General features: G+C 35.5%; 1 non-coding gene across 1 annotated transcript; it reads right to left on the bottom strand.

The window, feature by feature from the left end:
- Positions 1-1,286: 1,286 nt before the first annotated feature.
- LOC130456622 (U6 spliceosomal RNA) lies at positions 1,287-1,388 on the bottom strand. The gene has a single exon (XR_008915692.1). It is a non-coding gene; the product is annotated as a U6 spliceosomal RNA (small nuclear RNA).
- Positions 1,389-21,460: the final 20,072 nt, after the last annotated feature.

Below are 21,460 nucleotides of genomic sequence, written 5' to 3'. Positions count from 1 at the left end.
ACCTTTGAATGAAGGAGTCATGGTAGGGGTTCTATTTTTACCTTTTGCTTTACCTTTTTCATTTAAAAAGGACAACTGTTTACTACCCCTAAACAGAATTCTTGGTACCCTAAGACCCAGTCCTAAAAAACTGGAGATACAATTTATTGCAAAGGTAATATCTGTTAAGCCTGCTTGAAAATAATCACTTTTAGAAATGGGCTTTGGCCTACATTATTGACTGTTTTCTAGTAATGACTTGGATACTAAAGATCTTGAATTTGTTATTTTTACATTGGTCAGTAACTGCTTAACCTTAGCACACTTTCACTGATTTTCTTTTGGAATGGAGAAAGAGGCAAACAAAACATGATTGAAAAAAACAAAAATCCCTTACTCCTCAGAGTTTGGGGTCACATGCTAACACTGACCATTCAAAAAAGAGAATAAGAAAATAGAGTAAAAAGTAATTGTACACCATGTGTCCAAAAGTGAGAGCATTCCTTTAAGGATTTCCTATTATATTTACAAATCATCATTATTAATATTTGCAGAAAAAGAATCCTCTAAGGAGATTCAGGACATTTATTTATTTTGCTTTTTGATCCTGCTAATCTCACAGAAGTTTCTTTGTCCTTTCACTTATATTCTCTCTTAAGAAACAAATTTTTAAAAATGCCTAGAAATATGAAACTGAGGCAAAAAAAAAGATTAGCTGAAACAAGCTCCTTCAGAATATCATAATTTTAATCCTGGAGTTCAGGGGTTCTGACTAGAAAATCTAGAAATTTCATTCCTATATCATACTGTATTGTGATGGGATACTATTCTGCTCTAAGAAATAATGAACAGAAAGGTATCAGAAAAATCTGGGAAGACTTATAGTAACTGATGCAAAGTAAAATGAACAGAACTAGAATATTATAAGTAGTATCAGCAATGTTGTAATGCTGATCAGCTATGAAAGACAGCTACTCTGATCAATACAATGATTCAAGACAATTGCCAAGAACTCTTGAAAAATGCTAGAACTGATGAATTCAAAGCAGATTGAAGTGCTCTTTGAAATCTTTTTCTTTATTTTTATTGTTTTGTTTGTGTCTTCTTTTACCACATAGCTAAAAAGAACATATGTTTGGCATGATTTCACATCTATAATCAATATCAAGTTGTTTGCCTTCTCAAGAAAGGGGGAAAGTAGAAGAGAGAGAGAAAATTTGGAACTCAAACTTTTTTTTTCAATACTACAACTGTTTTTATTTAAATTCTCTCTTTTTTCTCCACACTGGCAAAAATTCTGAGGCAGCAAAAATAGGAAATGCTTCACAGATTTGGGTGTCATCCTTGTGTACGGCCATGCTAAGCTTCTGTGTATCATTCCAATTTTAGTAAATGTGTTGCTGAAGCATGCATGGAATCCAAACCTTTAAAAAATGATTGTTAAAAATTCTTTTATGTGAAAGTGGAAACTAGCAAAATAAATAAAAATAATTTTTAAAAAATAGCTCTTTGATTTCATGACATTCCTTCTGCTGCCATTATCCATTTTCACTAGCCATCCTCCATTCCTAAAATGTTTGCCCTCTCATCTTTTTGAAATCATTATTCCCCCTCAAAACTCAGATTAAGTACTATTTCTTGTAAGGGGATATTTTGATCTCCCCAGTTGTTAGTGCCCCACCCTAACCGATAACTATGTATTTTTGTATGTATAAATATATATATATATATATGTATAGACAGAGAGAGAGAGAATTTATTCACCTGTGTATATATATTGACTCTTATTCCCCTTCCCAATATACTTTAAGTTCTTTGAATTCAAGAGTTGTTTTCACTGTCTTTGTATTCTCAACACCTAACCCAATACCTGATATATGGGACCTTAACTGAACACCAAGACTAATAGGATGACACTTCTAAAGCATTCCTTATTTGCTTTATCAGGATGAACCAATCAACATTTCTTAAAAATTCAGTTTGATAAACATGTAGTGAATACCCACTTTGTATAAATATAGTGATAGGCTTTGATGGTAGAGAAGGGGGCTATGGCATAATCTAAATGTTCAAGTTGATTGGTAGATGCATTTGCAAAGGAAAGTTCCTGAAGAAATGTTATTTATCAATCAGTCATTCCATCAACAAGCATTTATTAAGTGACTTCATGCCAGGAACTTTGCTATGAATTTTAAAAAATTTGAGGAGAATGACTTTGAGGATCAAGGAGGAGGTGATAACTAATTTGGCCTTTAAAGGACCTTCAGTGATTCAAAGTAGGGGAAGTCCATTTTTTAAAAATTTGAACAAAGACATGGAGATGGAAGAAGGTAAGGGGACAGTGGAAAATAGGACATGATTTCATTTGCCTGGAATTTAGAATATATGAAGGAGAGAATTAAGAGATAAAGTTAGAAAAGTTGGTTCTAGGCTGTAAAAAGCTTTTCATTTAGGACCAAGGATTTATATTTTGTTCTATAAGCAATAAGCAATCCATGAAGGATTATGAATAGAGGAATGATGTGTGAAGAGCAATTAGGAAGATAATGTAAGCATCCACATGAAGAATAAATTAGAATGGAGTCAGACTAGACTATGTAGAGAGACTAGTTAGAAGAATATTACAGTAACTCCATTAGAATATAAACTTCTTGAGGTCAGAGACTTCTATCCTTTTTTGTATCATTGGAGCTCAGCAAGTCACTTACTAAGCACTTCATCAGTGCCTGTTGATTGATTGATAAACTAGGAAAGAAAGAGGTAATTAGGATGAAAAGTAGGATGGTTATAGTGAGAACAGAAGGGAGGGAACAGATGGAAGAGATATTACGTTGGTATAGCGCATAGGACTTTGCAACTGATTGGATATGAGTAAAAAGAATGAAAGATAACTCCAAAATCTTAAGAATGTCATCAATAAAAATAAGGATTTCGAGTGAAAATGAGGTTTTGAAAGAAAAATGAATAATTCAGTTTTAGAAATGTTGAGTTTGGAATGCCAAAATTCATTAGGCAATTGGGAATTTATTAACTAGAGCTGTGAAGAGAGATTGGGATTTGGAAATCATCTACATAGAAGTATTAATTAAAGTAAAGGGAGTGGATGAGGTCACCAAAGAAGAGAGACACAGAGACAGAAGCAGAGAAAAAGAAAAAAAAAGGAAGGAAGGAAGGTAGGCCATATAGACCAGCACTGACGAATATCCATGAACAATTTCAAAGGAATTCTATCAACTCCTGTGTTAATCTCAAAACTGATGAATAAGATGTTCCAGCAATTTTTGTTCACTGAAGTAAAAAAAACCTCACAGTCTCTATGATCCAAGGGCTGTCCGTAGTTGGATAATTGTTCTGAGTAGAGCCAATCCTTTGGGAACAGTTATAGAGTCAGCTTTATTTTCTAAGATCAGATAAAGACCAGGACTCAGAGGTGGCATAAAAGTAGACCAAAAAAGTGTTCGTTTATATCTTGTTGAATTCTTTAATCTGTTAATAAATAAATATTTATTGAAAGCCAACTACATCCTGTGCACTAGGTTTTGGGGTGCAAATTAAAATAATAAACCCTTTTCTTGGGGAGTCTATCTTTTAATTATAGAGATAGCAAGTGCATATATAAGTATATTCAAAATATGCATGAAGAGAATACAAAATAATGAAATACAGGATGGCTTGGGAGGTAACAACATTAGTATTTGGAAGGATCAGGAAAGGCTTCACATAAAAGGTCATATTTGAACCACATCCTGAAGAAAGAGATTCTATGAAGAGGAGGTGAGGTATCTAGGCATGGGGCATGGCCCAGGGCAAAGGCATGGAAATAGTATATAGAGTGCTGTGTGTGAGGAATAAGGAAAGGGGAATAAACATATGGCATCTAGGAAAGCAATAAAGAAATATCTCAATTCCCTTTCTTCTCACTCTCTTTTAAGTACTCTAATATTCTTTAACACTCCAATGGGCTTTTTTAAGCCTACACAATCAATAAAACAATAAATTAAGCCACAATTCTGGAACATTTGTCAATTTTCAAGGTATAAATTAACTCCCACAGTGAAAATTTAAAGAAAGCTAGTGTGAGCTCCTAGAGTACCCTCCTGAGTATAGCAGAAACTGAAGGAGGGGAGGATATAGATATATAAGGAAGGAGACATACCGAAATGCCACAAAGATGTCATGTCACAGAAGGTGATACTAGGAAAAAGCTACCACTGGGTTTGTCAGTAAGGAGATTAATAATAGTGAGTTTGGTCTTTCAGTAGAGTGGGAGATAGAGCCAGATCTCAAAAGATTTTGAAGAGTGAGTGTATGATCACTATCCAAGGACAATCCTTTTACATCTTCCTAATTCATTCACTATCCTACTCACCAAACCTTTCTTCCCCCTTCAAACCTTCCATGACCCCCACTCCCCAGCTGAGAAGTGTGTCTCATATTTTACTGTAAATATTCAGGCCATTCACTGATCTCCCTCATCTCCTCTCCTTCTCTTCTCACATCACCCACATGCTTTCTGCCACTATCTTCTCCTTTACCCCTCTCTAACATGAAGACCTGACCTTTCTCCTTGCCCAAACAAGGCTTTCTTCCTGTGCATGTATTCCCATTCTCATCCTCACCCTCTTACTTATCTTCTTATCTTACTATCTTCTTGGCTATTGTTTGCTTTCCTCCTGCCTTCAAGAGTGTTCATGTCTCCCACATCCTCCACAAACCCTTCACCTGGTCCACCTCTCTCCACTAGCTATTGTCCATTATACCTTTGTGGTTAAACTTCTTGAAAAAGCTGCCTATTATCAATGCCTCCATTTTCTTTCCTCTCATTCTTTTTATTTTTTTTTAACTCTCTAATCTTCTGGCTTCCTATTTCATTATTCAATTGAAACTCCTCTCTCCAAAGTTTCCAGTGTTGGAACTGTGATACAACTATTCTGAAGAGCAATTTGGAATCATGCTCCAACAGTCATAAAATTGTACATACCCTTTGACTCTGCAAAACCACTACTAGGTCTATATCCTGAAGAGATCAAAGACAAGAGAAAGGACCTACCCATACAAAAATATTTATAGAAACTCCTTCAGTGGTGGCAAAGAACCAGAAACTGAAACAGTCCATCAATTGGAAAATGGTTGAGCAAGATGTGGTATATGAATATAATGGAAAGCTATTGTTCCATAAGAAATGACAAACAAGATGATCACAAAAAATCTGGAAAGACATATGAAGGGATGAAAAGAGAAATGAGTAGAACCAGGAGACCTTTGTACAAAGTAACAGCAATAATTGTTGTTGTTGTTGGTTGTCTCTCGAACCGAGGATGACGATTGTCTTTGTGCGTTTTTGTGCACAGACACCTGTGCATGAAGATTTAAGTGGAAAAGTCAATGCACAGAGACAGTCCCACAATGATCAACTGTGAATCACTTAATTATTATTAGCAATGCAAGGATCCAGAATAATTCTAAGTCTCAAGACAAAATAAGGTTATTTACTGCTGTAGAAGCAGCTAACAGAATCTGAACACAAATTGAATTTTTCTCTAGTGTAAATGATATGATTCTTCTTTCACAACATGATGAACATAGAAATATATATTGTATGATTATACCTATATCATATTATCTGCCATCTCAGGGAGGGAAGAGTGGTGGAAGGGAGGGAAAAAATATGGATTATAAAAAGTCAGGCAAGTATCATTAAAATTGTTTCAACATGTAATCTGAAAAAAATTTTGAGAAAAAAGACAACAAAGTTACCAATGATTTCTTAATTTCCAGGTCTAATGGCTTTTTTTGAATCCTCATCCTTTTTGACCTCTCTGAAGCTCTTGACACTGTCAGTCACCCTCTTCATAAAACCCTTTTCTCTCTCAGTTCTTCTCTTCTGTGGCCATTCCCATTTCCTTTGTTGGATTAGCATCCATATTATGCGACCAAAGGTGAGTTTCTCCCAAAGGCTCTTTCCTAAGACTTCTTTTTTTCTTCCTTTATATTGTTTCACGTGGTGATCTCATCAACACCTAAGGTTTCAATGATTTATACTGATATTTTTCTTATCTACTTATCTAGCTATCCCTAACCTGTCTCCTGATTTTCAGACTTAGACCTATGCCCACAGCATCTTCTTTTACTGCTGGCATGTTCCCTAGGGTACCACCCTTTAGCATTTTAGTGAGCTTATGGTGATCTGTAGCAAGAGGATGAAAAACATATAAATCATGTAAATTCATGGATAATCCAAAAATATCCTATTGGCTCATAATTTAAATTCCTTTTCTCACCAAGTCTTTACCAAGTCACATAATGGCTAGCATTTGCTAGCATAGAACTACCTTTAGATTACCTTCCTCCCAACTGGTATTCAAATGTTGAAGGCCCAAGAGGATAGTTGTCCCAGATTCACTCCTAAAAACTAAGGCTCACCATTTCCCACAGTTTCATTTACCTTTAATAGGAAAGGCTTTTTACTGAGATGGCATCATGAGAACAGTAGATACAATGACACACTGATGCCAAGTGCATGGCATCAATGGAAAGAGTAAGCACACCCACAGTATACACCAATAGTCATGCACTTAGGGAACACATATGGCCAAGGTGATTTGGTCCACAGACTTGGGCAAGTGACTTAAGCTCTATTATTTTTTTTAAAGGTTATCCAAGGCTTGGCTGAACCATGGCCTGCCAATGACTAGTTGTCTTCTAATTATATCAGTTTGGATCAGAGAACTCCACACAAAAGAAAAAGACCTCTTCCTACTTTGTTTAGAACCATAACCTTCTTTGAGTCTTGTTATCTGCCTCTTATAGTCTTTCCTTGCCTCATCATTCTTCCTACTCTTCCTCTCATGAAGTCATCATCAGACTATGAAATAATCAAGGTGATCAGAGAATATAATGCTAGTTATCATAATCATTATTAGATCTACCCTGGGCAATATTGTAGAGTAGGTGAAATGGTCTTGGGTGCCCCATCCTTTTCTTTACCAAGCTTTCTTTGTCTTCTCTGTAGACAAATATCAATCACTCCCCACTTAAAGATCTTCAACTATCTTCTAAACATCTGAAAACCAAATTCGTATTTTCCCTACTCCTTCAGGCCTTCCCCATTTCTAAACTTTACTGTTACTGTTGAGGGTGCCACCATTTGCCCAGTCACTTAGGCTTGCAATGTAAGTGCTATCCTTATATTTCAGTAGCCTGCTTGCTGGTCTCTCTTCCTTTATATCTCTACTCCAGTCCATCCTCCTCTTCAGTCATTAAACTGATCTTCTTAAAGCACACATCTAACCATATCACCTTGCTCCCCCTCAATCAATAAATCCCAGGGGCTCCCTATCACCTTCAGAATGAAATATAAAATCCTCTTTGGAGTATTCAAAGCTCTTCATGACTTGATTCCTTCTACCTACCCACCTACCTTTCCAGTCTTCTTACACCTTATACTCCCTTGCTCATCTCACAGCCTGCAATTCAGTGACACTAACATCCATGCTCATCCTTGCACAAGATATTCCATGTTTTGATTTTGAGAATTTTTCACTGGCTGTCTTTCATGTCTGGAAAAAGCTGCCTCCTAGTTTCCCTGACTTCTTTCAAATCTCAGCTAAAATCCCATCTTCTGTTAGCCCATAGTGAGAGGTCACCTCCAATTTATCCTGAATATATATTATTTGTCCATAGTTGTTTGCATGTTGTCTCCCCCATTCGACTGGGAGCTCCTAGAGAGCAGAGTCTGTCTTTTACCTTTCTTTGTATTCCCAGAGCTTCTCCCAGGACTCGGATATAAATGCTTTGAAGCTTGACAGCAAAGTGGGTAGTTAAGAAAGAACAAAAACTGTAGAGAATAGAAGGACAAAGGGAAGGGTGCTTTTCTTTTTCTAAGAATAAGAGGACCTGGGCATGTCTGTGAGGTTGAAGGAAAAGAGCCAACAGAGAGAGGTGATTTTTTTTTAAACCCTCACCTTCCATCTTGGAGAAGAGTGGTAAGGGCTAGGCAATGGGGGTTAAGTGACTTGCCCAGGGTCACACAGCTGGGAAGTGTCTGAAGCCAAATTTGTCCCCAGGATCTCCCCTCTCTAGGCCTGGCTCTCAATCCACTGAGATACCCAGCTGCCCCCTGGAATACACAGTTCTTGAAAAGAAGTGTTTCTAATACAACAGGTGTTCAATTTCTCCTCATGTGCCTCTATGGTCAAAGTCTCTTTCAAGGATCTAGGTCTGGCATGACAAGGGAATTCGGGATTAGATAAAAATTAGTATTCACATAGAATACACAAAAACTCCCTTCACTCACTTTATGCATTTCCCAAAATGCCAGCCCATGTGATGTTAGTCTGGACTGTCTCTACACTGAAAACTTGGGAATTGGTTTCAGGCTTCAAAATTCTCATTCTTGCCAGGAGTAACACTGACCCCACTCTACATCCAGTTCAAGATTCAGTCTGTAGAGGAAACTGGGCATCTATCCAGTTAGAGGATTTGAGTTTCATTATTTTCCTTACAATCAAGATACAATGACAGCTTTTGTCTGCTTTATTATACTTGTAATCAGTACTAATCAAATTTAATATTTTGTCCTTTGGTTTAAGTTTCAGTAGCTATCATCCCCTCTGTTCCTTCATCACTTTCAGCTTCAGAAGAAAAGATTTTCATGCCAAGAAAAGCTAGTATGGTAACAGGCAGAAAAAGAGCCAGGGACATTTGTCTAAACAGAAGTCCATAAGAGATGGAACTGCCAAGCTAAGATAGGAAAGAGATAAGGGAAAGGACAGAGAAGAGTCTCAGGAACAATCTCCAATGAGAGCTGAAATGAAAAACTGGCATAGAACTCAGAAGGGTGAATAAAACATTTTCACTGAGATGTGTGCATGGAATAATGTCAAATGGGCCATAGTGGTGGGAAGAGGGTCAAAAGGCATCCGCAGGTCAGCCTTATTCATTCCCTGATGTCCTTCCTAGCTTCTTCATGATGTCCTCTGGGATCTAAGCTCCTGGAAATCCAGGAGCTTATTGTCCTTTATTTTATTTTAATTCAAGGATTATTTGTTGAATCAGAGAAACCCAGAACTGGAAAGGATCTTACAAGTCACCTGATCCACTTTCCATGAGAATTATCTCTATTAGATAGAACATAAGCTCCTTACGGGCAGAGACTGACTTTTTTTGTATTTGTATTTGTGCCCTAGAGCTTAGCCCAATGCTTGTTGTAGATAGTAGTAGTTGTTATAGCAATAGCAGCAGTAATTGTAATAACAATAATAATACAGTTGGGCCAGTATCTGAGAGGGATATGTTCCAAGAGCAACTATAGATGGCTGAAACCTTGGTTATAAGGTAACAATCAATAGAGTACCAAATCAGCACCTACAGAGCCACAACTGTCCTACAGGCACCACTCCTCTTGTGCTTTGGGGCCATTATTACAGTAAACAAGGGCTTTCTTAAACAAAGGCATTCTGAAAGCACTACAAGGAATTCAATCAGTAAGAACAAGATAGGTTGATTGGAGGAAAGTTCCCCATGGGAGTTGTATATGTGGACAAAAGGAGATGAGTCATTTTACTGGGCTAGCAGACTTCAAAATGTTCCAGCCTGTACTTGCTTGGCAGGTAATTTGAATATTATGAACTGTTCATTTTTTATTTTCTGAAATTTTCTACTTTTTTTTCATTTCTTTTTCCATGGTTGACTGTGGGAAACTGATTCAGTGGTTGGTAACTGTATACCAAATCAATGGATGAAGAGGCACAATGATAGTAATAGTGGTGGTGGTGATGTGGGACCCTAAGTTTACCTTGCACCCCCAACTTATAGAAGTGTTTCAGGCTAAACTGTAAACAGGAAAATGCCTTTGCATCCTTGTATTCCTGTTAAGTCTAAAGAAAGGGTCTGCAGGGAGAATTCAAAGGTTAATGATAAGAAAGAAAATTAAACCAGACATAGTAGTGGTAATAACTAGCAATTATAGGGCACTAACTATGTGTCACAGTGCTAAACGCTTTACAAATATTATCTCATTTGATCAAATACAACAACCCTGGGATGTAGGTGTTATTGTTTTATATCTTTTTAACATATGAAGAAACCGAGGACACAGAGGTTAAATGACTGCCCAAGGTCACATAGAGAGTAAGTGTTTGAGGTAGGATTTGAATTTGCAGCTTCTTGACTCTAGAACCAGAACTCTATCACTGTGCCATCTAGCTGCTGGTACATATTATATACTTAATGAATGCCTTTTCAAATTGGAAGACAGGATGGGAAAAATTAGGTTTGGATCAACACCTCACACCCTACACCAAGATAAACTCAGAATGAGTGAATGACCTGAATATAAAGAAGGAAACTATAAGCAAATTAGGTGAACACAGAATAGTATACTTGTCAGATCTTTGAGAAAGGAAAGACTTTAAAACCAAGCAAGAGCTAGAGAAAAATCACAAAATTTAAAATCAATAATTTTGATTACATCAAATTAAAACGGTTTTGTACAAACAAAACTAATGCATCCAAAATTAGAAGGGAAGCAACAAATTGGGAAACAATCTTCATTACAAAAACCTCTGACAAAGGTCTAATTACTCAAATTTATAAAAAACTAAACCAATTGTACAAAAAATCAAGCCATTCTCCAATTGATAAATGGGCAAGGGACATGAATATCAATTTTCAGTTAAAGAAATCAAAACTATTAATAAGCAAATGAAAAAGTGCTCTAAATCTCTAATAATCAGAGAAATGCAAATCAGGTATCACCTCACACCTAGCAGATTGGCTAACATGACAGCAAAGGAAAGTAATGAATGTTGGAGGGGATGTGGCAAAGTTGGGACATTAATTCATTGCTGGTGGAGTTGTGAACTGATCCAACCATTCTGGAGGACAATTTGGAACTATGCCCAAAGGGCAATAAAAGACTGTCTGCCCTTTGATCCAGCCATAGCACTGCTGGGTTTGTACCCCAAAGAGATAATAAGGAAAAAGACATGTACAAAAATATTCATAGCTACTTTCTTCATGGTGGGGAAAAAATTGGAAAATGAGGGGATGCTCTTCAATTGGGGAATGGCTGAACAAATTGTGATATATGTTGGTGAGCACTATTGTGCTCAAAGGAATAATGAACTGGAGGAATTCCATGAGGACTGGAACAACCTCCAGGAACTGATGCAGAGTGAGAGTAGCAGAACCAGGAAAACATTGTACACAGAGATTGATACACTGTGGTACAACCAAAAGTAAGGCCACTCCATTAGTGGCAATGAAGTGATCCTGAACAACTTGGAGGAATCTACAAGAAAAACCACTATCCACATTCAGAGGAAATACTGTAGGAATAAAAACACCGAAGAAAAACAACTGCTTGAACACATTGCTTGAACGAAGGGATATGGTTGGGGATGTAGACTCTAAATGAACATCTTAGTGTAAACAACATCATTGAAATAGGTTCTGATCAAGGACACAAGTAATACCCAATGAAATTGAGCATGGGCTGCAGGAAGGGTGGGTGGAGAGAAGGGAGGAAAATAAAGTGAGTATTGTAACCAAAAAAAAAATTAAAATAAAAAAATAAATACCTTTTCATTCATTCACTCACTAATTTATTAATTTTCCAGGGGAGAAAACTGAAGCAGAGAGGGATACCTTTATCACATCAAATTTGTGGCCAATATTAATTAAATTTAATGACAAAAATCACATAGCTCTATATCTATGTTAGACATGGGACTAGAACTCCCTAGGGCTCCCAGGCAAATATTCTTTCCACTATATCATGATCTCTTCTATGTACTTTAACACTATGTTAAAGGCATGGTGGCTACAAAGACTATCATGTACATCCCAGAATTGTTGTGAGGTAGAATAAAATGATATTTATGGAGTGCTTTGTAAATCTTAAAATGCTACATAAATGCCAGTCTTCATCATCATCATCATCATCATCATCATCATCATCATCATCACATCTAACCTGGGCAGAATTATGGAGTAGATGAAATGGTCTCAAGTGCTCCAGCTTCTTCTTTCCTCAGTTGTCTTTGTCTTCCCTGTAGACAAATACCAATCACTCTCCATTTGAGAAGCAAAGCATCTTCATCATAGTCTCTTCCTTTTCACTCTAGCAGAACCTTTTTGGAAGGACTCTGTGAAGCTTATTCATACCAAGGAATAAATGATTGCTAAGGCATACACACAACCTCTTTCCTGGACATTTTCTTACTGACACCAAAGAAATCCTGTTGGAATTAAGTCAACCAATGGATTTCTAGGGATGGAGTTTTAGATACCATTGAGCAGGTTATTTTGAGGGCTAGAAGAGCCCTCTGAGTATCCCTGAATCATGGTACATAAGCAACTTTTTAATGCTTTATTCTTTTCCTTATGGATAATAGAATCTCTCTTGGAATAAAGGGTTTATCAATACAGTAGGGGGGTTGGGATGGGGAGAGTTGATCATTTGACCAATTAATTTGCCTTCCCAGCCTAAATGATAAATTAGAGAATATGAGGGTCAGGTAACAGAGACAGTGACGTGTTAAGGTTTTAAACAAAGTAGAAAGAAGTGTTTTATCTTTGTTATATGTCAATTTCTTTTTTATTTATTTATCCTTTTATTATATGTCAAGTTCTCTGAGCAAATTTGATAGAATTAGAGGGCAGTTATTCTTTGGCATGCATGGCACATCATGGGCTTAAAAAATACCAAGAGATTAAATGACTTGCTCAAGTGTTGCTATATGGCTATATAAGTCACCTTGGTTATATGGGTTCCCTAAATGTGAGCTTCTCTACTAGTATATCCTGTGTGTGTATACCCACTCACTGATGTTGTGTACTTGCAGCTATGGGTTTTCATGATGCCACATCAGTAAATAGCCTTTCTTTTGAGTTAATTGTATCACCCTATTAAAGATAAATGCAAATATGGGAAATGGGGGGGGGGTCTTGTTTTTAGGAGTGGACCTGGAGCAATCATCTCCTTGGGAACTCGGGGTTTGTTCAAGGAGGGGAAGCTAATGGAGGTTCAGCATTAGTAAAGGAGGATGGTCTGAGATTAAACCATAAGAATAGCAGTCAGTAAATGCTACTCAAGAGGTCATAAGAAGGAGATTAGAGTTTTTCTATTCTACCCATGGTTTGTATTATGCAATGAAGGATTAAATAAACTAAGACTCTAATTTGCCCAAATTATTCTTAATAAATGTTAAATGGCTGGAACTTTCATACTTTTAGTTTAGTTAGTATTTGGGGAAGGGTGAAGAATCATTTCCCTATTTCCTTGGTTCAATAGTATGTGTAAATTTAGAAAGAGGGCCCAAGACCATGCTGGGGAGGAAACTGGTAGGAATATGAACAAGAGTAAATTCATGATGGTTACAGTAAAACTCACATTGCTTTAAGTTTTAAAAACTGGCAGTACGAGGGTCTAAGAAATGGGTTTAAATAGGAAAAATAAGCAATGAAATTATTTCCTCTAGGTGGAAATGATTAGTTATGTCTAGTTATTCACATACATCTATTTTGCATGCTTCTTAATGTAACATATGCAAATCCATCTTTAATAGTGTGACTTGTTTGCCAATGCTGGATGCCAATTGTAAATAATTTCTATTTTTCATAGCATTTAGGAAACTTCAATATGGTACTTGCTGGCAGATAGATTCTCTTCTGGATACAGCAACAAATGAATTAATCATTAAATAAGCATCTTCTTTTACTCCTGGCACATACCCTGGTATGCCACCCTTTAGCACTTCAACCAATTTATAATTATCTGTGGCAACAGAGAATGGAAAGCATATAAAATAATGTAAATTCATGGATAATCCAAAAATATCATATTGGCCCATAGTTTAAATCCCTTTCCCTACCAAATCTTTACCAGAAGCTTTACTACTAATTAATCAAATGGATTCAAAGGGTTTTCCTCCTTTCTTTCCCCACCTCTTCAGTCTTCCCACTCACCCTCTGGTGAAGTCATAATCAGGCTGTGAAATAGTCAAGATGGTTCCAGCAAGAGGGAGAGGGAGAGATTAATAAAGGACTTGGATAATTCACAAATGGATGATCAGCTCCTGAATAATAAAGTGTTATCTCTACCCCCAGGTAAATGAAAGTGATCAAGAAAATTAGGGCTTCTTTCTCCTTATTTGTTTGAAATTGTTCATTTTCTCCACAATCTTTGATTCTCCAGTTAGATAGGACTACAGCAGGGTATCGAAGCAACTGATATGGGGCTGGAAGGATGGAATTTAAGCCCTAACTCTTCCACTTGCTAGCTGGGTCACTTTAAGCACGTCATTTTAATTCTCTTGGTCTCATTTTCCTCAGTTGCAAAAGGAGTGGGTTGGATTAAATGATCTCTAAGGTCTCACCCAGTTTTAACATTCTATATTTCCCAGAAGGCTATTGCCCAGTATTTTAAAATTAGATTCTACAGAATACTTTCAGTAACTTTCAACATTTGATTTGTTGATGAATCCATGATTTCATCAGTGTAGATACTCATAACCTATGTAGATTAGAAATTTTCACCCTTCCTTGCTATTTCCTTCCCTTGTATTTAATTATTTTGCATTTATTTATATTCATTATCTTCATAATTATTCTGTATGTATATTTCCATAGGATATATGTGTTTGAATACATGAATATGAATGCATCCATATATATATATATGCATATATATATTTATACACTTGCTGTCCTCCCTATTAGAATGTAAGCTTCTTGTCAATAGCAGTATTTTACATTATATATTATATATTATATGCACAGTGCCTGGCATATGCTAGGTGTTTAACTTAACAAATATTTATGGATTAATTGATTAATTCCTATCATGTGTGGTTCTTATCCATGTAGCTATGTGAAGTCACCATAGAAGACCCATTTGACGTCTTGGGAGAGAGGTGGCTACTTCTTTTCATTGTATTAGTATTTCAAATATAAACCAACTTTATGCCATCTATCTCTTGTCTATGTGGCTGGGAAACCAGCCCACTTCCTTTTCTGATATAGACATACCTCTGATGCTTTATATGTCTACCTACAAAATTAATATTTGTTCACGAATTGATTGACTATATGAACAAAAGAATAGAAATAGAAAAGGGCTGGATGAGAATAGAGGGTGGAGAGTAGTTCAGTTTGACTGGAATATAGAATATATGATGGAGGATACTCTAATATAAAGGTAAAGGAGTAGGTTAGAGCTAGTTTGTGTAAAGCTATGAATTCCAGAAGGAGGTTACATAGGTAATGGAAAACTCCTAAAAGGTTATAAGTTATGATTGTCTGGAGTGATGTGATTAGAGCAACTTGGTCTGAAGGTGGATGTTGGTGTGAATATTGAAGTTGAATTGGGACAGTGTGGAGGCAGGGAGACCAGTTTGGAGGCCAATGCTATGAAGTATAGGCTAAAATTCACATTAAAAAAAAACAACAACCTGGGATAGTAGAGTGTTGGTATTGGAGTTGGGAAGATAAGAGTTCAGATCCTGTCTCAGTCATCATCTATACTCAATCACCAAGTCACTTAATCTTAAATTTCCTCATCTGTAAAATACAGATGATAATTAATAGCAATTACCTCACAGTTATCATAAGTGTCCAATAATAAGATAATGAATACAAAGTGCTTTATAACCCTTAAAATGCCATGTAAACATGAGATATTATTATTATTTCTCTATTATTTCGGATTTCTCATAGATAATGAAATGAGCCAGTTCTACTATACTTCTATCTCATGCTTCACTTGCAGGGAGGATGCTTTGACTAATGTGTGTGTCAGTAATGATAATCACTTGTAGTAATTAATGAAATGCCAAGATCCATGAGCCACCTGGGCAGCTGTGCTGAATAAGAGTATCAAGGGATGAGTTGCTCAGACAGCTGAGTTTCATTTGAAAAATAACTTCCGGATCCACATACCCCAGAGGTTGCAAATTAGCATTCTGTGCTCTGCAAAGATTGACCAGACAAGTACAGTCTGTAGTGAAAATTCCAAGGTTAGATGGATATGCAGAAAGGGGCAACCAAGCAGAGACAGGGTGTATTATTGTGGTGGAAAGGTTATGGAAAATAAGATTGGATCACTGAACAAGTCAATTTACACTTCCTTACACTTGACTTTGTTTCCATTTGGTTTGGTTTTTCAGACATATTGTAAACTTAGTTCTTACCCAACTAGATTTAAATTAGAGGTAACATATCAGGTTTTGTGTTGTTGTTTTTTTTTTTAATACAAAAACCTAGGACACCTCCCAGGAGAAAAATAATTTTAAAACTTTGAATGAGGACAGAAGCTGTTGCCAAAAAGTCTGATAGATTTTTCCCACCAGCACTCCCCCCTACTTCCCTCATGCAAGCCAGCTATACATTACCTTGCTGTCTCTGTTCCTTTATCGGTTTGGGTTTTGTTTGGTTGGGGGGTTTTTTGTTGTTGTTTTTATGTTTGTTTGTTTGTTTGTTTGTTTTGGTGTGTGTGTATGTGTGAATGTTTGCCAGAGATTATTATCATGCTGTTTCTTGTTGAGGCTAGAGTACCAGTTTATCAAAATGTCAGCATAAACACCAAGAGTAGAGCAAATTTGCTTCAATATGGGTAGACTATAAATTCATTGTCAGTTAGGAAATCCACTAGAATGCAAAGGGCATGTCCAACTGAAAGCATTTTTTAGTAATTGTGATTGAATGGGTGCAAGGTTAACCCAGTGTGAATACACTTTGATCCTATGCCTTGTTAAATTTCTTGGTTTTAATAATTGGGGCCATTATTTATGATATGATTCTAGTAGCTGTGATGACTCTCAGGGAAATTATACATCATTTCCTATTCATTTTGCTAATTTCATTTGCTGAAACCCAGCATCTTCTTCCCTTTTGAATGTTAATGATCTTGTGCCCAGGGAAAACTTTAATGACAGCTTCAAAGTTTAATTGTAATCCATGTCCCCCCCTTCCTCTGCCCTGCCAAGCTAACATGGACACATTCTAACATTGAAAATATTTGACCAAAGTGTGCATTATAACAGAAATGCAAATGCATATACGTACACATGTGTAATGTGTACAAATCTCCAATATTGTTCAGTCTAGGATGTGGGCACAGACAAGCTGTCATAGGAGGGAGATCTTTATGTGCTAAGATTTTGCAGCCTTTTCAAAATATAAAAGGTTGAAGCTACTAAGGTTGCAAAAAGGGAGGGTTTCTAGTTTCCCTCAAATCTAATTATCAGAAAACCAGGCATCTTGCTTGCATGATTATCTCAATCAACTCACACCCTAATCCACTTCTTCACTTCACCCTCCCACTTGATGTATGGATTTCTGTCTTATCACTGGGAAAAACCTCTAAGCCTACACCATAGTGTAAAAAGTACTTAAAAAAATCTCACTGTTGTTACCTCCTTCCCTGCAGCAGCTTTAGGAGACTGGATTAAGCTTAGCTGTTGTGTTATTCGTTTTTTTGTTTTTTTGTTTTTTTTTTCCTGAGGTCTGCAAAGCAGTGACTCAGCTGGTATGTGCCTGTGCTAAGATGTTGACAAGACCTGAATGTATTGCTGTGGTGCTGCTTTTGCATAGGGCTTACAAATTATGGGCATCTTTTCTAAGTGTCATAATCATTGATTAGACAAACACTCAGGCACTGGGCAGGGATTGGTTGACTAGGAAGATGATGAATCTGGAAGACTAGTGTCCAGGTTCTGGTCTCAGCTGTAGCACTAATAAATGACCATGGCACATTGCATGGTACCTCCAGTAATCCACTTGTCAACCAAGTTGAGTATACTTGCTAGGTTTTCTTTTTTCTTCACATATTGGAGATAATCACAACTATTTCTGCAAAACCCACTGAAGCATTTGACCGGCATTAATGTGTCTGATAAATATAAAAAAGTTTGTCTCAAAAATAATTTGCAAACACTTGGACTATTTTCATACTGGCAACTTGACATTTATGATTTTGTAAAAAAGGTATGTGCAAAGACACCAGCTACTGGCCTCTAGCTCCTAAGTGAAAAGGACAAAGGTACAGAATTATTCATGTACTGTTGTCAAGAAAAGAAAAGAAAAAGAAAAGCTAGGCTAAGTTCTTAGAAAATGTAGCTTTCAAAAAGTAAAATATGACAAATGTAGTGACTCATGGTGCCCACCTAAATTGAATTAATATAACATTACTACCCTACCATAAAATGCTCCTTGTTCTAATAAACAACTATTTATTATTAATTAATTCTTTTAATTATATAAATATATTATATAAATATAGATAAATGTTCTTTAATTAATTTTTAATTAAGAAAATTTTATTACTTTAGGATTCTCAGTGTTATGCTAGATACCTGGAAGGGCAAAGAGTACACAAGTTACTTCTTTTACAAGATTGTAGATCTAGAGCTGGTAGTTTCTAGTCTAACCACCTCATTTTACAGATGAGGAAAATGAGAATCTCATGGAAGAGAAGTGACTTACTCAAAGTCACACAAATAGCAATTGTCTGAGTTAGGATGTGAAACTAATTTCCTCTAACTGTATAAGCCATCATATCTGCAAACACCCAAAACGCCTCTCTCCAAAGGTCTTGTTTCCTCTTTGTCTTTGCTTATTACCTCAATTTCTTTTTCTTGCCTTGTTGCCATAGCTAGCATTTCTAGTACAATATTGAATAGTAATGGTGATAAATAGAAATTTTCACTCCTAATCTTGCTGGAAAGGCTAATAGTAATGATAATTAATATTTATATTGCACTTACTATGTGCCAGGCACTGTGCTAAGTGCTTTGTAATTTATCTCCCTCACAATCCCTTAGAGGTAAATGTTAGTATAATGTAAACCAAGAAACTGAGGCAAACAGAGGTAAAGTAACATGCCCAGGGTCACGGAGCTTGTAAATGTTTGAGACTGGATTTGAACTTAGTTATTCCTAACTCCAGGTCCAGTATTCAACCCATTGTACCACTTAGCTACCCTGGATTATATAGATAATGCTTACTTTTAGCTTCAAATGTTATTTTAAGGAAAGATTCATATGCTTTCTAGTACCTTGAAACAGAAATGGTTTTTGTATTTTGTAAAAAGTTTTTTCTTCTGTATTTATTAAAATAATCATGATTTTTGTTTTTATAGCCAATTATGCTTATAGTTTCCTAATATTGAACCAGATTTGTATTCCTGATATAAATCCAATCTATTCATACTGTATAATCTTTGTGGTATATTTCTTTAATTTCCTTTTCTTTAAAATTTTGCATCAACACTCATTAGAGAAATTGATCTATAGTTTTATTTCTATTTTGACTCTGTTTTAGGCATCAAGACCATATTTGTGTTATCAAAAGAATTTGGTAGGATTTCTTCTTTACCCTTTCCCCCCACAGTTCATGTAGTATTATAATTGATAGTTTTTTAAATGTTTGTTAGAATCTGCTTATAAATCTATATGATCCTTGGTTCTTGTAAGTTTTTTAATGGCTTATTCAATTTCTTTCTTTAAGATATACTTAAGTACTCTATGTTTTGTACTGTTAATCTACATAATTTGTATTTTTGTAACTATCATATTACATTGTCAATTTTATGGGTACATAGTTGGGCAAGAAAGCTCTTAATAATTATTTTTATTTTCTCTATTGGATATGAATATGCCCTTTTCACTTTTTATACTTGCAATTTGCTTTTATTATTTCTTTAAAAAAAAATCAAAGTAGCCAATGGCTTATCTATTTTGTTTTTTTCAAAAAACAGCTCCTAGTTTTATGAACTAATTAATTTTTTAAAAGTCAATTTTGTTAATGTCTCCTTTGATTTTTAAAGATTCTATTTTGGGACTTACTTTGAGCTTTTAAATTTGTTGCCTTTCAAATTTTTTTAGTTGAATTTCCTATTTGCTGATCTGCTCTTTCTCTTTTTATTAATGTAAGCCTTTAGAGATGTTTTTTCCCCTCTGAATATTACTTTGTATTTTAGAAATTTTGGTATATTATCTTGTTAATTTTTGCTTTTTTCTATGATGTGTTCTTTAAACCACCTGTTTTTTAGGATTGTTATTTAGTTTCCAATTAATTTTCAATCTCTACTTCAAAGTCCCTTTGGTATATATAAATATTATTGCATTATAGTCAGAAAAGATGCAATTTAATATTTCTGCTTTTTTGCATTTACTTGTGAGATTGTATTCTCTGAAATATAATATATTGTCAGTTTTTGTGAAGGTTCATGTCCAACTGAGAAATAGGCATACTCCTTTCTATTCCCATTCAATAATCTTGAGATATCTAACTTTTCTAAAATTCTATTCATCTCCTTAACTTCTTTCTTGTTTATTTCATGATTATATTTATTTAGGCCTTAAGACAGAGTAAATCGAGGTCTCCCGCTATTATAATTTTATTGTCTATTTCCTCCTGTAACCTATTTAACTTTTACTTTAAGAAATTAGATGTCATGTCTTTTTGTGCATCTATATTCTGTAATTATGTTAATTCATTGAATTACCTTTTAGTAAAAGGTAGCTTCCCTTTTCATCTCTTTTAAGTAGGCCTATTTTTATGATTTTTTTTGAGACCATGATTGCAACCCCTTCCTTTTTAACTTTAGCTGAGGCATGATAGAGTTTGAAATAGCCCTTTTATTTTAACTCTATGTGTAAATTTCTGGTTTAAGTGTGGTTTTTTTGTAAATAATATATTGGAAAATTCCGGTTTCTAATCCATTTTGTTGCCTGTTTCTCTTTTATGGGTGAGTTCATTCCCTTCACATTCACAGTTATGATTACCAAAAGTCAATTTCCTTTCAGTTTATTCTCTAATACTTATTCTCTTTTTCATACTGTCTCCACTTTAAGTCTGTTCTGGTTCTGACTATTGCTTCCTTTAATATATTCTGTCTCTTTTTCTCCTTTTTCACCTTTTTAAAATCCTTTTCCCTCCTATTACTCAGTTCAGATGAGAGTGTTTCAAGTATATCCAACTCCCCCATCTTTAACAGTCCCAATTGAAAAAACTTCCTTTCATGTCTCATTTATATAACTTTCATAGTTCTTCATTTCCCATCCTTTGTGTCCTAGTGCATTATTCTTCCCCATCCTTCCATTCTTCTTTTGAGATCATCTAAAGATAATAGAATTAGAATACAACTAGGTTTTCTGTCTAAATAGATTCCTTCTAAGACCTTGGGGATGATAAAGTTCTGAGAGGCTATTTATAAATAACCCCCCATATAATATAAACAGTTTAATCTTTTTATTCTCATTCATATTTATTTTTGATTAAGTCTTGGGTTTGAATTTAAAATTTTCTATTCACCTCTGGTCTTTTCATCAGGAATGCTTGAATGTCCTCTACTTCATTAAATAGCTATTTCCCCACTTCTCCCTGCAGGATCATACTGTTTTTCTAGGTAGGTTATTCTTGTTTGCAATCTTACATCCTTTGCCTTCTAGAATATCATATTCTTCTGTTTCTTTAT

The sequence above is a fragment of the Monodelphis domestica genome, chromosome 1 (assembly GCF_027887165.1).
Source record: "Monodelphis domestica isolate mMonDom1 chromosome 1, mMonDom1.pri, whole genome shotgun sequence".
Classification (NCBI taxonomy): Eukaryota; Metazoa; Chordata; class Mammalia; order Didelphimorphia; family Didelphidae; genus Monodelphis; species Monodelphis domestica.
This window is presented reverse-complemented; position numbering and strand designations above follow the sequence as displayed.